The sequence below is a fragment of the Podarcis vaucheri genome (genome assembly GCF_965113315.1).
Source record: "Podarcis vaucheri genome assembly, chromosome: 10".
In the NCBI taxonomy this organism is placed as follows: Eukaryota; Metazoa; Chordata; class Lepidosauria; order Squamata; family Lacertidae; genus Podarcis; species Podarcis vaucheri.
This window is the reverse complement of record NC_138748.1, coordinates 26,401,470-26,415,573: the sequence shown is the minus strand read 5'-3', so window position 1 is coordinate 26,415,573 and position 14,104 is coordinate 26,401,470. Positions and strand designations below refer to the sequence as shown.

The window sequence follows — 14,104 nt, the reverse complement described above, 5'->3', positions numbered from 1 at the left end:
CCCATATTGTTTTTTAATGGCCCTAGCTTGGCCAAGTCGTTTTGCATAGGCTAGCCCAAGAATTCCTCTGCAGCTTGTATTTCTCCCTTCACAGCGTGCGCGCTCTCTCTCTCTCTCTCTCCAGTTCTGGTTATCATAAACAAAAACAAACCATTCCTCCTGAAAAGAAAGAAAAGCTCAAGTTACATTATGCAAGAAATTATTCCGTTTCTTCTGAAATGTAACATATTTTACACCTTCACTTTACTTAATAAAAGAACCCCAAATTTATCTGACAGGAGATGCTGATTCAGTATCCTGCGCAAGGTATGTTTCAGTAAATTAGGTTTCAATCTTTTTTTGTTTACTGAGTAAAAAGTGGATTTTTCAGACATTTGTGTTTACTGCGAAGGCACTGAATTCTATCCAAAATAAATTGCTAGCATAATAATCCAAACACAATTCCACTCTTTGTTTCAAATTATAAAAAACCAATACATATGTTTCTTAAGGTCCATTAAACACCTGAAAATGATCATTACCGTACAGCTAGGAAGTAGCAAAATAAAGATAGTGGCTGATCTGTTCCTCATCCTTAGAAATATGAGCATTGCATTGAAGAAAATGATGCAGCTTTCTCGTTTTTCTGTTATCACGCACACACACACACAATTAGCAGAACTTTCTTCTTTTGCACTTGAAAGAAGCATTGATTCAAACTACTGCAAAGGAGAATAGAGATCAGGGCTGACTTAAGGGGACCCCTGGCAAAGTGCCCTCTGGTAGGCCACCATGGACATTTTTCTCATTACTACAGAGCACTATCAGAGGGCATTGTGGGAAATTAATGGCAGCTCCAAACCGGGGCTGGTGATTAATGCAGCAATGGATGTTGCTAAGGTGTTAGGGCCCTGCACAAGGCTTAGGAATGCCGACACAAGACCTGAGCCAGCTGGAAAAAGGAAGATCCACAAAGCCAAACACAACCTACCAGCCATTTTTGATGGACCACCAGGAACTTGATACATCTCCCTTTTTTCTGACTAGCTAGCCTTGTGCAAATCAGAAAGGATTGATAGGCATCTTACAGGACACTGCATATGGCTGACAAGCCATGTGCAGCTTACCAATGGTAAGGTGACCATTGGGTGTTCAAAAAATGACACGCTAAAGCAGGATTCACCAACGTGGCATCTACGACTTGTCTGCCTAGGCTACCTATGGGCTCTTGGTACCCTGTTCAGGGCATGCCCACAGCCCTTCCAAGGCCACATCCCTCCTCTTCTCTGCTCCCTCCTTGAATGCATTTGCTTCGCTGGAATGTGTTCCAGAACTGTGATAATTTCTCTTGCTTGCTTAGAGCGAGGAGGTTTGGGGAGTGGATGGGTTGTGAGGAAAAAGCTGGCTGTAGCCTACTGTATATCCTCTAACATTCCTCAGATGAAAATGGGGACATTTCTCACTCCTTTCCAACTGACACTTTTTGACCCCTCCTTTTTTGGTCCGCTCCTCTCAGAGTATTTCCTTTCAGAAGAAGGGCAAATGCCACCATCACTACACCAACAGGACACGTCCTCCACTGTCCTGAGAAAACCCCTTAATCCTGATTTTATTTTATTCTTTGGTAGATTTGCAAAAAGAAAAGCACACGCCAATAAATAAATTTTAGAAAGGGGCAAGACTAGACATGGATGCTCAAAACATTAATAATCAAGATTACTTGTGCTCTGCTTCACTCCCCCTTTTTCTCCTGCCCAGGGTGGCCCTCCCCTCTGCCTGCCCCTCAGAGCTAGCCTGTCACACAGGCCTGGGCCTCAGCAGTGACAGACTCTTCTCCCCCTTGCCCACTCTCTAGCAGCCACTATGAGTTGCCCAAAGGTGAAGGCCAGAAGCAGTAGTCATGGAGAGGCCATGGAGAGGCAATGGGATGCTTCTTTGTGGTAGCGGCTGCTTGGGACAAGAACTGGCTCATATTCCTCCCTGAGTGGGGCAAACAGGGACATTCCAGAATCAAATCAAAAGCTGGGGTTGACTTTCGTAATTCTGGGACTGTCCCTGGAAAATCAGGACAGTTGAAGGGTATGCCACTGTACAAATCTTAAGAGTCATACCTTTTGCTCCATCCACTTTGTCTTCTGGACGCTCCCACTCCTGGCCTGAAGGCCTATGAAGAAGGAGTGCAGCCCTCAGGCTGAAAAGGGTTTCCCCACCCCTGCTCTGTGTATTTTGGGGGTGTGTGAATCCACATGTCCTTGAACCATAAAAGCAAGAGGGGGGAAAGACCACCCAGCAAATGCCAGACCCTCAGAAGGCACAGGCTTCGGGGGGAAAGTCACCACACTTGCTTCACTCAGCATCCTGCCTTGCTTAGACCCGCGCCAAGTGCTGCTGCAGCCAAAGGCCCTTTGCAGAACTTAACTGTTCAAATATTGTTGCAGCCAGCCCTGACAGCAGAGCCCATGTCAGCGAGAAACTCGAAAGATCAGCCCGTGTGTTCCAGGATCAGCTTGCAGTAGTCGCTCTACTCAATAGATCATTCATATGGCTTCAGCCCAGAGAGAGAGGGAGCTTGGAAAGTCAGGTCATGAACAGGAAGTGATGGAGACAAAGCAGAGTTTCTTAGTTCAGGCTCAAATTCAGAACTGCTTTATTGTTGTCATGGCTACGAGTTCCACATGCCTAGAGTCATGGGTCTGCGAAAAGAATGATGCAGTGTCTAGCCTTACAGCTGTATATATAAACCAAATTAGTCTACCATGCCTCTACCTGTTCCGTGGCTCACAATGAAAGGAGTTATATATCATGAAATCAATCATGCAGCAGTTATAGTCTACACACACTTGTTTTATTGCAGGCACAACTTTATTGCAATTTGATTTCTAACTCGGCATAAATTAACAGGGGAGGGAGCTGTTGATTCAGCTCAGGAGTCGACAGAGGAGCTTTCCAGCCAATGCAAGCTGGAGCGTAAATAAGTTATTCCCGTGACCATATTTCTTGCTGCAGAATATCTATGCATGTGTACAAAGTGAATATATTACACAGCGGTTCTTTAAAATAATGACAGATACAAGCACATGCGTATGCTAGCTGTTTAAGAGTGTTTACCTATGTCTCAAAAGGACAGGACTGCTTGTATTTATTTTCACTTATTTTTTCATTGTAAACGTAACATGGAAAGAAGAAGTTAACCATCAGAATAATTCATCATTCCTAAATACACAGTGTCCCTCCTGTGGCTTGTGGGGTATGTGGGGGAATTATCAGTAAACAACAAGTGACACAAAACCGGTTCAACTTCCTAGAAGAATTCAACTCCAGCTTGGCTTGCCCCCTTGTTCCTTATTTCAACCAATTTCAACCAACAGCTCCCCATTTCGCAAGGCTAAATGTTGTTGCTAAATAAGGGACCATCCCTTGAAATAAAGAAATAGTGGCAAGTCACCGTGGAGAATCCTAATGGTCATTTTATTTATTTTATTTATTGAATTTATATACCACCCTATACCCGGGCGGTTCACAGAAAAGATCACAATATATTAAGTCAAAATAAGAGCAATAGCCTAATAACACCATCCCCCAAAGAGCCACATTTTAAAAGGGTATAGGATGTCAATCAGGTCAACCAAAGGCCTGGTTAAAAAGGAACCTTTTGCTTGGCGCCTAAAGGTGTATAATGAAGGTGCCAGGCGAACTTCCCTGGGGAAGAGCATTCCACAGATGGGGAGCCACTGCAGAGGAGGCTCGTTCTCGTGTTGCCACCCTCTGAATCTCTCTCGAGGAGGAGGCAAAGGCCTGGCTAGGGCAGTCATCCTCTTATATACCTGCTGGGATTGACAAGGCATCTGATCCTCACCTGAATCTCATAACTCTCCTGACAGGTGATTTGGTCTGCAGCCACAGTGTGGAAATAAAGGATGAGATGGCCCACCAGATACCAGGCACTCTACTATTCAAATTAGGCCCCAGTGTTTTTCTTACAATCCCCTTCTCAATGAAGTAATCAATTTTAATCTAGAATTTAAATTCTCAAAACTTTCCTATTTGTTAATTCGAGCAAATAAACTACCCCTCTCACTTCATTACAAACAGTATTTCTACCTGCAACACACTTGAGCAAACTTGCTCCTCTTCCTTTCGCAGATATTTTGTTGCCATTTGCAACTGTAGCTGCCTCTAATTAGTTATCATTTAACTCTTGGGGAAAATAATTAGCATCACACGTTGTGTGCATGGAAGTTGCTGAACCAATTAACCAACTAGAAGGATTACTGTTAATAGCAGCAGTTTTCCTATAACTTGATATTGCTGGATAGTTTTGATGAACTACAAAAGCATTTTTAGTTTGCTTTCTGTTGCCACTCTGGAACTTTTCTTTATTACTGCCACTTGGTTTTGTACGATTCCTTGCAAATGAAGGAAAACAACTTTTCTGCTTGTATAAGTTGATAATATAATTTTGGTTACTGAGAACAAACAAGATTGTACAGAAATAAGATTGGGTGCAGGCCTGGCCAGGACATAGGCGTGACACACCTGTGACAAAGGTGACCTGTGTGCTTGCTTGCTTGATTAACAGCTGTTGGGAACTTCAAGGTCCCTCCTCTCCCTTCTTATGGTCTTTATACTGGAGACTCCAACAGAGAGCATTCCATGTCAAGAAGGAGGGCAAGTGGGCACCCTATCAAATGACAGGGCAGGAGCTGCATGGAGCAGGGCCTTTTCACTGATGGTGCCCATTGCATGGCTCGCTCTTCCCAGACCTGCTCTCTTTTGGCCTGTATTTTGGAGCTTTATGATTTAGGAAGACTTTGGAAGAAGTGGTTGAGAAGTTATCAGTCGCTGACGTATGAGCAGATTTTATTTGCTGCTATTCTGGGCTTCTGCTGCACCAGGGTTTACACCAGCGTAATAGAGTTGTAATCCAAATGCAGACAGCAACAGCTGTTGGGACATAGCAGCACCGACAGCCACACCCATAGCACCCTTCAAAATTCTACCATTACCTACCAACCACATTTATGCACATGGATGAGGCACATTCGCCAGGCAGGGAAGGCACCAATCAACAACTGTAGATTCTCTAGAGTTTATGAGTGCACACACTTGCTTGCTGCTTACCTGGGAGTTGTAGTATGGCATTGATTTTATGTGATTTTCCAAAGGTTAGTAGTCCATCAGCACTGTCAAGTACAAGGGGATACAATTTTGACACTTTCTTGCAACAATGCAACAAGTTTTGCCAATCAAAACCAGAAGGGATACAATTTACGAGCTTTCTCCATTATCTGCATGGCAGGAGGTGTTCAGTCAACAGTGCAAAGGCTGAGCTGAAGCATTCCCTGCTGGTTCCCTGCTTTCAGCAATAGGGGTTGCTGTTTGGTAGTACCCAATTGGTTAGCTGTCAGATTCTAAAGCTCCCTATTGGTGGCTCTTAAGTAATTCACAAAATACAGAGTCCATTCATAAATTATAGTGTTCATTCATAAAGCAGTAACATAAATCTCTGTTGGTACATATTGGGTGTATATGTAGAGGTTTATGGCCATGCTGTAGTGTAGTGCTTATGCAACTGTGAATAAAAAGTGGCTGGGCTCATCGTCCCAGGGTTTGGGAAGGGGAGTAGTGACAAAACTGATTTCTAATAAGTCCCCCCCTTTATTTCCATAACATGTCATTGAGTCTATACTTTGAATAGTGACACCAGGGACCTAGAAGGGGCAGCGCTTGTCAGTCCAACCCCTGCACAGTCTCATCAGGGCTGGCCTTAAGGCAATTGGAGCAATTGGGCCCCATGGGCTGCTCCTAAGGGGGCCCTCGCACCAGGGCAATCTAGATGGATTTTATTTATATCTCTAAGATTTTGCAGACTTTGGCTGTGAACTGGGGCCCTACAAAAAAAAATTCAAGTTGGGCCCCACTAGCAAGCCCTGAGTCTCATAGTTGCTGGGCCCGAATTGCCCTGCCCTTGCATGAAGTCTTGGGTTTGCAATTTTGGGAGAGGAGAGGTTGCCTGCTGGGGAGCAGGCAGGCTGGTGAGGCCCCCTAGATTTAGAGGCCTGAGTTGCCCTGCCCTCACATGAAGTCTTGGGTTTGCAATTTTGGGAAAGGGGACACTGCGGCATGGGGGAGCAGGCAGGCTGGTGAGGTCCCCTAGATTTAGAGGCCCTAGGCTTCAGTCTACTTAGCCTATACATAAATTCAGCACTGCCCAGCATCCAAGAATCTAGCATCAATGGATCTGGAGGATTCCTGCTCCTCCATGAACTCATAGCAATGTGTTCTAAGTCACTCAGAGACAAACAAGCAACTGACAAGTTTAAATCACTATCATCATCAGAATTGCGGACTTTGTCCAGCATCTTCTCAAGCCATCCCTGGGTAGAAGTGCTAGAAAGTATACTTTAAGGTTTCTTTTAAAGTTTGTTTAGTTCCTTTCCTTCTTAAAGATGCATCATTAATACAGCATGGAGCTGGTCTTCTTTTTTCCCTTTTTTGCAGTAAAGGCATAATGTGAGAGAATAAATCTAAAACAAAGGATGTATAATTTTATCATTTGACAGCTGAAACAGCAAGTTTTAGGGGTTGACTCTGCAATAAAGTCAGTAGTTTGTAGCCCAGAATGTCACAAATAGAGGTGTGTGTGTGTGTGTGTGTGTGTGTGTGTGCGCGTGTGTGTGCGATGTCTTGCTGAAACTTAAAAGGAAGTTAACTATTACAGGTAACACAGGCAGCACCAATGCTGAGTTAGGCTAGTGCTTTGCATTGAAAAGCGTGATTTGCAGAGCTTTTTGTCATTCTTACTTCTATTATGAAGAGAGATTCCTTTTTTATATAAAAAAGGGAGCAACCTTTAAATAATTAAGAGTTACTTGCTGTTCGCTTAGTTACAAAGGTGGTGTGAAAACAATGATCTCTGTTCATTTTCATGTGGGCTGCTTTGCCAAGTTGTTGCTTAAGAAAGTGGTTCGACTTGAAAGAAAAACTAATTAGGCAAGCATTTTTTAATAACGAAGACTCTTTGTGCCTCTGGGTAGCAGCAACCCATTTTTTATTTTCTGTGAGGGGTTTCTATAGCGCTAGAAGAAGTTATAAAGCCTTTGGAGAAATATTTTTCTTTTGAATATGAGTTGTTTGCAGAAGAGTAAAAATATTCCATGACACAGTCACTGAGGGAAGGGTGATGCCAACCGTCTCACACCTTCTTGGGCAAAACTAACAATACTGCCAAGCAGGAATGTTACAACAGTTAGAGTGAGAAGCTAAAGTTTTCTTTGGGAAAGCCTAGTCTGATCATACAAATTTCTTGAGCAAAGTGCTGGAATTTACCTTTTTGGGAGAGCAGATGTTTTGCATGCAAAAGGTCCTAAAGTCAATCCCTTGCATTTCCAGGTAGAGCTGGAAAGCACCCCTTTTTGAAACCCAGGACATGCTCTGCCTGTCAATATAGACCAGGCATGGCTGAACTTGGCCTTCCAGATGTTTTGGGGCTACAATTCCCATCATGCCTTACCACTGGTCCTGTTAGCTAGGGATGATGGGAGTTGTAGTCCCCAAACATCTGGAGGGCCAAGTTCAGCCATGCCTGATATAGACAATGCTGAACTAGAAGGAGCAGGGGTCTGACTCAGCCTCCTCCGATCCTGATGCCTAAATGCAAAAACGTTGCATCCATTTACTGCAGCTTCTGCTCTGATTGCCATTTTACTGTTACACACAGGAATCTTGTAGATGTTTATCACAGAATCATAGAATTGTAGAGTTGGAAGGGACTGTAAGGGCGATCTTGTCCAACCCCTGACAATGCAAGAATCTCAGCTAAAGCCTTGCCCTGCATAATCAATCCCATGTTGTGACATACACACACCATTTGAAGGGCAATGCCCATCAATGCCCCAGCCCCCTCAAATATTTTATTGGTGGGGCGAAGGGACCTCGGCCCCCAGGAGTTGGTTCCTATGGGTCCAATCCATGTTAGTAGCCATTACTGCCTCCTGTGGCAATAAGTTCCATAGTTTAACTAACTAAGCAATGGCTTTTAACTGTCCCGAATTTTCCAACATTCGACTTCATTTGATGTCCACAAATTCTAGTGTTATGAGAGAAAGAGAGAGGAGAGAAACTTTTCTCTATCCATTCAGAAACTTCCTTTTTCAACACAGGAAGGGTGTGGGTGATGGAGCAGGTGGGAACAGGGACCTTAGGAGTGGAGTCTGCTCCCCATCCACATTTTATGCCCACACCTTCCTTCGAATGCATGAAGGGCTTATTGTACGACACAACTGACACGTCGTTTATGAAGACTGGTATTAGTAGTAGTGTAGGAACATTAGCCTTCTTAATTCCAAATTGCTTCTTGCTCAAAGTCATTTGCCGTTGCTAGCACCGAGATTAAATGCTCAAACAGTATCCATCTCGTCTTCCTTCTCTCTCACACACACCCTTTGTTTGTTTATAATTGAACATTTGTTTTCCACCATGGGAGAAAGATGGGTGTCTTTGCACCTGGCTAGGATAATGTATGTAGATATATTCCAAGGGCAGCTCTACCACTCTGGGCAAGTTCTACTTGAATTTCATTTCGCCACAAACCGCAGCTGAATCATTCCTCATGCAGACAGGAGAACGACTCTGGTAAACCATTTTTTTAAAACGTTCATCAAAATCAGGTGCCTGTTCCTGGCAGCAGTCCTGGCAAAGCTATGGCTATAACTAGGATTAAGAGTGAAATGAAATTGGGGGTAGGAATGACAAAGAACAGGGTTTTTTATATTTCTTTTAATGGCAAGCCCTTTGATAGTTTTCTCCCCAGGTAATCCCACTCTGTATGTGTATGTGTTTTCAAAACAAAAAACAAAAAAATCCCCACAACTCTATTGATTTCGAGCCATGACTCACATACAGCCCCTGTAAGCAAAAAAGATGAAGCTTTTAAAATGCAATCACCAAAACCAAACGGTTTTATTTCACAACAACTTTGAGCTTCACTTTAAAGCAAATATAACGCGAATCACAATGCAATGGCGATTGATGTTTTTCATCAAAACCCAATTATCATTCCATCACGGCATAGACTATAATGCCACATTGGCCGAGCCAAGGCAAACACATTGCAAGCGCCTGAAAAATTTTGATCTGTGTTTTTTGGAATGTAACTGCTGTTATTAGTTCTCACAGACATGTTTGATCTTGTCGGGAGAACAAGCAAACATTAAGTGGAAGCACTTCTTTAATCAGGCACTTGCAGAAGTTAACTTTCGCTAATATGTTGAATATAGCAGGGAGGGAGAACCACTTTTGCAGAAAAACATGCAGAAGGGATTATTATTTAAAACACACACACACAACTACAAGCTTAGAAAAACTGTAACCCGCCAAGCCCAGTGCAGCACATCAGCTGTCTACAGTGGCCTGTTAGGTGTTTGAGAAATCTTCTGTATTTTCCTCCCTGTCTGGGACTGCAGATACAAGGAGATGGTTAACTGTTTGCTAGACCAGAGTATGTGGGTTGTGTATGTTGTAATCAAACAAACATGGTGCAAAATGCTTTAAATACAAAGTATCAGCAAGTAATACCATTTATTCCCCAGTATCTCTTGGTTCAGGTCTACATATTGTTGGCTTTTAGCTTCAGTTGACACTGCATATCTCTCACCACTGGCTACCAAATATTTGGCTAAGGGCATAATATACTACATGTAACAAAGCAGTTTAGCACTGCCCTTGCTGTGTACAACAGTAGTGGCAGCAGCAGGGTATAGGAAACTTATCTTTCCCCATCCTGTTTTGTTTCAGTATGTTCATTTTTGTTGTTTCGCAGGCTGGGATAAACAGGTGTGCTGGAGTTCAAAAGCATGTGTCAAGTATACAGTGAACATGCAGAGAAGTGCGGATGGGATATCGAAAAAGATCAGGTGGAAAGGTGGGCAAGAGCAGATATTTCATAGTGAGTTTCCATCACAGAACTGAATGTTACATAGCTTGAGAGTACTCAAGAATAGATGCCTGAATTACCTTTTAAAACAGGTTTGGGGAACCTGTGACTCTCCAGAGGTTTTGGACGCCAGCTCCTATCGATCCCATGGAGGGTGGGAATTGGAGTCTAGCAATGTATTGAGGTCCAAGGGTTCCCCATCCCAACTCTAAAGTCTGCTAGTCTGGTGACTGGGAGCAGCCGCCAGGACCACATAACACCTACATTGGCCCCCAGTATGTTTCCGAGCACAATTCAAAGTGTTGGCGCTGACCTTTAAAGCCCTAAACAGCCTTGGACCAATATACCTGAAGGAGCGTCTCCACCACCATCATTCAGCCTGGACACTGAGGTCCTCCTCCAAGGGTGTTCTGCTGGTTCCTTCACTGCAAGAAGTGAGGTTTCAGGGAACCAGGCAGAAGGCCTTATTGGTAGTGGTGCCCACCCGTCAGATGTCAAGGAATAAACAACTATCTAATTTTTAGAAGACATCCGAAGGCAGTCGTGTTTAGGAAAGCTTTTTAATGTTTGATGTTTTATTGTGTTTTTACTATTCTGCTGGGAGCCGCCCAGAGAGGCTGGGGCAACACAGTAAGATGGGTGCTATAATAATAATAATAATAATAATAATAATAATAATAATAATAATAATAATAATAATAATATAGCTCAAAGCTGTAGAAGGGAAAACATAAGGTTCATCCACAAAACCTGCATGCCTAAGGTCAAAATATCTTCAAAAGGAATTTGCTGTTCTCAGCAAGTGCCAGGTTATGTCAACTCCTATCCTTAAGGAAAACACCCATTTCCTTTGCTATCTGGATTGCAGGTCACGCCTGCTGCTGGCAGTTCTTCCATAAGGGCAGGAAGATCTTGATCAACAAATAACTGCCTTACAAAACCAACTCCATGTAAACAATCTTTAGAGATCTGCATAAATCTTCAAAGTCAGCTAACCTACTTTCTTTGCTGTCATCCCAAAAGCAACGACTGGCTGAAATTCTGCAAAAGGCAAGCATGCTTAAATCCCACTGAAATCAGTTGGACTTAGGCTGCAGGCTTTTGAACACTTAAGTCCCATTGAGCTTAGCAAGACTTATTGCATACGCACTTATACCTTGAAAGCACATTCAAAGCACATTCCCTCCTCATAGAATTCTGGGCACTGTAGTTTGTTAAGGGTTGCTGGGAACATTAACTCTGTGAGGAGGAAACTGCGGTTCCCAGAATTCTTTGAGGGAAGGAATGTGCTTCAGATATATATTATTTAAAAGTATAGTGTGTACACAACTTTACTTCTGAATAGACAGATATAGGAGAAGACTATTTTGTTCATCCAGGCTTTTAAATTTCATTTCAAATCCAAGGTGTTACCCATTTCTGCTTATGCTGTCTGTTGCAAGGAAATGATTTAGACGAGGACTGGCATTTATTGCTTTTTGTTGATTTTAATTAATAAATATTGTATTTTCTAATAGTGCCTTGTTTGCAAGCTCTCCGGGGAATATGTACAGATGAACAGCTAAATAAATTATTTTATAAATACATAAAGGGTTGTGCTCCTAAGCATGTTTCTATGCAGTTTAAGTCCACTGATTGCAATTGAAATGCACATCATTCACATATTTTAATTTTGTATACAAGATGGCATGACAAGAGTCGAGGTTTCGCAGGAAAGCAATTGTGGATGCCAAGATATTCCTGTTCTAAGTATTTGAGAATGTACCAGTATTTCAGGATGATTCATCTATAACTGATCTAGGAGCAGAGATGCCTTGACCATTGCTCTTCTGGATTTTGAGCAGAGGTCTTTTACATCACCATTTACTCTTTCCTACTAGCAATGTTAGGGATTGAACATGGGACTTCTGCATGCATGGAACATGCCCTACCACTGAACTAGGGCATGTTCTTTGATGACCTTCTCTTTGATGATTACTTGAAATGGCTTCCTTGGACCTCTTTTGATGTCTGGTGCTGTCAGAAGATGTAGGTCATGGTGGAGGAGCCCACAGCACGGCTCTTTCCCATGCCAACATTTGTGCCTCTTGGCATTGGGTGTGAGAAGAGAGAGTATCATCCTCCCATGCCACCCTGGCATCATTAGATCTAGGTCACATGAGATAATGCTGTGGCTCTTTTCTCATAGTAGCACCCTACATTCTGGAATTTGAGGTATCACTGGTATGGAAAGATGTTGCATTGTGTATCCATGTGACTAAAACTTTCTGATGTTACTGAAGTGCCATAGCTGCAGCAATGGCACACAGGGCTCTGAAGCCTCAGTACTGTCTAGAACCAGTCACCATATTCTGCTGCATCTCAGAATCACTGCTACCAGTTCTCCAAGGTGATATAAGTCACATTGTTGAAAATCATGGGAGGGGAGAGTCCTCATGTTCTATTTGCTGGTTTCCCATGGGCAACTGGTTGGCCACTGTGAGGATGCTGGACTAGATAGGTCATTGGCCTGGCCCAGCAGGCTCTTCTTATGTTCTTATATCTCTATCTCTCCACCCCTACAGGACAATCTACCATCAATTGTTCTATGGCAAGGATTGCAGGAGAGAGAAAGACCGCCCCAAAGTCTGCCACAGGTTGACTATATCCCCTTCCTGCCACCACCAGCTTTCCTCTGGGAAGGATCCTGGTGGCTTTGTTGTTGTTGTTTGCTGTTTTCAATTCTGTGTCTACAGGGATCCTGGGAATTAAAGACTACTGGGAAGAGTGCTATGGTGTCATTCTGCCTGCCCGGCATGCCTAGTATACAGTGGTACCTCAGGTTAAGAACTTAATTTGTTCTGGAGGTCTGTTCTTAACCTGAGGTACCACTTTAGCCTCCCACTGCTGCCGCGCAATTTCTGTTCTCATCCTGAAGCAAAATTCTTAACCTGAGGTACTATTTCTGGGTTAGCAGAGTCTGTAACCTGAAGTGTCTGTAACCTGAGGTACCACTGTATATACAGTGGTACCTCGAGTTACAAACGCCTCAGGTTACAAATGCTTCAGGTTACAAACTCTGCTCACCTGGCATAGTTACCTCAAGTTGAGAACTTTGCCCCAGGATGAGAACGGAAATTGTGTGCTGGTGGTGTAGCAGCAGCAAGAGGCCCCATTAGCGAAAGCACGCCTCTAGTTAAGAACAGTTTCAGGTTAAGAACAGACCTCCAGTACAAATTAAGTTTGTAACTAGAGGTACCACTGTACTGAGAATGGGGTACATCATAGGGTTGTTTCGCAATTGTTGCACAGTGACTGGCGCATCACATGGGGAGGTTGGGGGGGCACCATAAATCACAAATGGTGTCTGAGGCAAATTATGCACATGCATTAACTGTTAGGGTATTGTAAACAAGATAACGCAACATGGATACATTTAATCACTATTGCCTATTTACAGTCAAGCACTACCATACGTCAATATCATAATCTCATACTATATGTTTAATCACCTTTCTTCTGACAGGAATTGGGTGCCTTTAAAGCAGCAGATCTCTGGTCCACCAGCCTAAGTATACCCAGTAGGGGTCCTAATTTGGCCATTGCACCATTTTCCCTATTCCATGTCCACCTGCCCCATGGTTGACAACATATGTGATATCAGGTGTGGACATGTGTCTGAGGAGGAACAAATGATCTTCTCACAGTTGGTTGGTGGCAGTTACCGAAGAACCTGTCTTTTTGTATTTTCATGTTTTATAGTTCTCTGGCTGTTGTGCTTTCTTTGAGCTTTAAGTGCATAGATGTGTCTTCCCCCACCTGGTGCCCTTCACATGTTTTGAAGTGCAATCCCCATCAGCCCCAGAAGCCCCAGTCATGCTTACTTGGGGGGATGGGAACTGTAGTCCAAAATAGCTGAAGGGTACCAGGTTGGGAAAGCTAGCATGGACTTATATCTACATCAGTATTAGTCCGGGTGTGACAGCTTCCAACAATGTTAGACTGCAGAATTGTCCTGTAAATCAGTGTTTCAGGTAGATGGTTGAAATAAAATTAAATCTGTGGCTCTGTGTTGCCAGATAAATATTCATCCATTTTATGAACCAGATTCTCACAGGCATTAAGGATTGTTCTCATTTACACCTGCATAAGGCTTCATTGCATCTTTGGAAAAGTATTACTCTGTGGCTTGGTCCCACAAGTCATTCTTTC

The 14,104-nt window shown here is 43.2% G+C and overlaps 1 long non-coding RNA gene across 1 annotated transcript; it reads left to right on the top strand.

Annotated features, from left to right (window-relative positions):
• The first annotated feature begins 8,578 nt into the window (after positions 1-8,578).
• Positions 8,579-13,892, top strand: LOC309541536. Its single transcript, XR_014223805.1, has 3 exons — positions 8,579-8,613; positions 9,800-9,925; positions 13,419-13,892. It is a non-coding gene; the product is annotated as an uncharacterized lncRNA (long non-coding RNA).
• Positions 13,893-14,104: the final 212 nt, after the last annotated feature.